The sequence below is a fragment of the Gavialis gangeticus genome, unplaced genomic scaffold, assembly GCF_001723915.1.
Source record: "Gavialis gangeticus isolate Ggan-Ray unplaced genomic scaffold, GavGan_comp1, whole genome shotgun sequence".
In the NCBI taxonomy this organism is placed as follows: Eukaryota; Metazoa; Chordata; order Crocodylia; family Gavialidae; genus Gavialis; species Gavialis gangeticus.
Window position 1 is genome coordinate 11,917,164 of NW_017728996.1, and position 2,410 is coordinate 11,919,573.

The following is a 2,410-nucleotide window of genomic DNA, read 5'->3' on the forward strand; positions in this document are numbered from 1 at the left end:
ACACACACACACACACACACACACACACACACACAACGCAAGTAGTACACCCATCCCAGTCAGTTTTCAGAATTCAACTGAATTTCCCCCTAGATTCAAGCTTTTTAATCTGAGCAGGGTTTCAATGACACTGGGTGTTGAAATGCTCAAATGTTTATTGTCTCCTTAGGTTCCTTGGTGTGGGGTAGCCACCTAGGCAAAGGTGGATTGAGGATCAGAATTTTACTCATTCTACCCCTGGAAACTATGGAGTGGGAATCATGCAAAACATGTGTTCCAAAAAGCTATGAGTTTTATCTGTGATTCGAAGGAGTTGGGAATTTTCCAACACATTTTCTGTTGTTGTTGGAGAAACATTGATTCATTGCAACTGAGACTTGCATTGGGAAAGTTGTCTGAGGTCTACGCCTGAATTTCTAATGATAGACGGAGAACTTAAAATGGCCTTGCTTGATGCAGAGCACATCCCAAGGAAATGTTGGTAGAGAGTCTGGGCAGGTGAGTGCTCTTTCTTTCTCTAGCAGGGTGGATTTTTTTTTCCTCGGGAAGGCTTTGGTCTGATTCCTAAGCAGAACTGGAACATTTTAGAAATAGCAAATTGTTACAGAACCAAAAAAGCTTTCCCTTGCCCAGCTCTACTCACGGCCGAGTGAATATTTTTGATATCCATAGTACTGGAGGGAAGGGTGGGGGGTGGAATATGATGATGATATGTCTGGGTTCAGTTCACTGAGTTCTCTGTCTAGTTATCCCTGGCAATATGCCTACATAGCATAATTTAGAACCGTACAAAAAGCACCTGAACTATCTCAGCATGCATTAGTTTTGCAACCAGAGGCTGTACAGCTGCATTAGCACTGTGCAACACTCGGGCTAATCCTCCTGAGAATTCCCGATCAAGGATGCAGATCTAAATGATGTAAGATGAAATAATCATAATTGAAAAATGAAATTAACTAACATTGGAGTAATGCAGCCGTAGACGAAGCTCCCTATTCAAATGAACTAACAACTCTTTTGAGTCTCTCCCATTGCTATTCTCCTTTTATTATTTTTTTCCCCCTACCAAGGTGTTTGCAAAAGTTTGGGGCAAATTACAGAAGCCAAAATGTTCTCAGAATAAATTTGCACTGAATTTGAAAAAAAGTGGAGTAAAAATCCATGATTCCCTATTTTCTCAAATTCCAGTATTACAGTGTTTACAAAAGTAGGCCCACTACCTTTTTCTTTATCTCAAGGGTGTTCAACTGGTGGCCCATGGGCTCTAGCCCAGCCAACACTTCCCCCCACTGTATCTGCCAGTGCTGCAGGGGTCTGCAGGCTTCCCCTCCCTCCTCTATCTTCCATGTCCTGGCTCTGTCCTTGGAGGTGGGGTGGGGTGGCACAATGCAGCCTGCAAGGACCCAGAAGGGCACACAGCCTATGCATCAGGGAAATATGGCATGCAGCACGGGGGCCTGCAGCCCACTTGGCAGGCTGCCCATGCTGTGTGTAGCCCCCGGCCACTCAGAAGTTGGCAGCCCTACTTCAAATACACACTCCATTCCCATTCACATTATCCTCCACTTGATCGTATAGAAAAACCTGAAGAGAGGTGAGAACTGAATGGTTTGTGATTTGGTAGTGAAATGTAGGTATCTTTCACATCTAGGTCACTAGTTCAGAACAGTAGTAACTGTGTTAAATGTATTGGTAAATGAGTTCAGTTTGAGGCGTAATGGACAGGGATCTCTATCAAAAAACTCTGCCTTACTTGATGTTGATTTGCTCCCTTGCTGGGGTAGGTCCTATGTATTCCAATTACTAATGGGAGCTGGCTGCAGAGCTCAGACCAGGGCATAACATTTGACTCTCCAAAAGTTTGTGACTGCTGAAACTTGGTTATTTAGCTCAGTGCCCTGGAGCAAAAATTCCCAGCTGCAAAGTTCCTGCTATATTCAGACTCTAAATCTTTTTACCACCTAAATTTTGGGGGTGCTAAGATCCAGGACCCATTTCTCATTCAACTTTCACTGCCATACAACAAGAAGAGTCTCACCTGAAACTTCTGCATGGTCATATGTCAAAGACCCAAAGTAGTGAAATTTCTACTTTCATTTCCAGAGATCCCTTAGAGAGGGAAAGAAAAAAATAGAAACTAGGAGATTATAAATGACTCAATCAACTATGAATCTCAAAGGTAAAAGGAGCTGTTATCACTTTAAATATATTTTAGCTGAATGCTGGTAGAAGCACCAAAGCGTTGATTACATTCAAAATAATAGAAGAGGGTTATTACAGTAATTTTGCAAGAAGTACAAATACCAGACTTTCTAATATGTTTCCTTCTACATTTCATAGGAAAAGGTCCTACAGTTTCTGCCCTCTCTCTCAATCTCTCTCTCTCTTACACCCACACTGCAGCATGTGT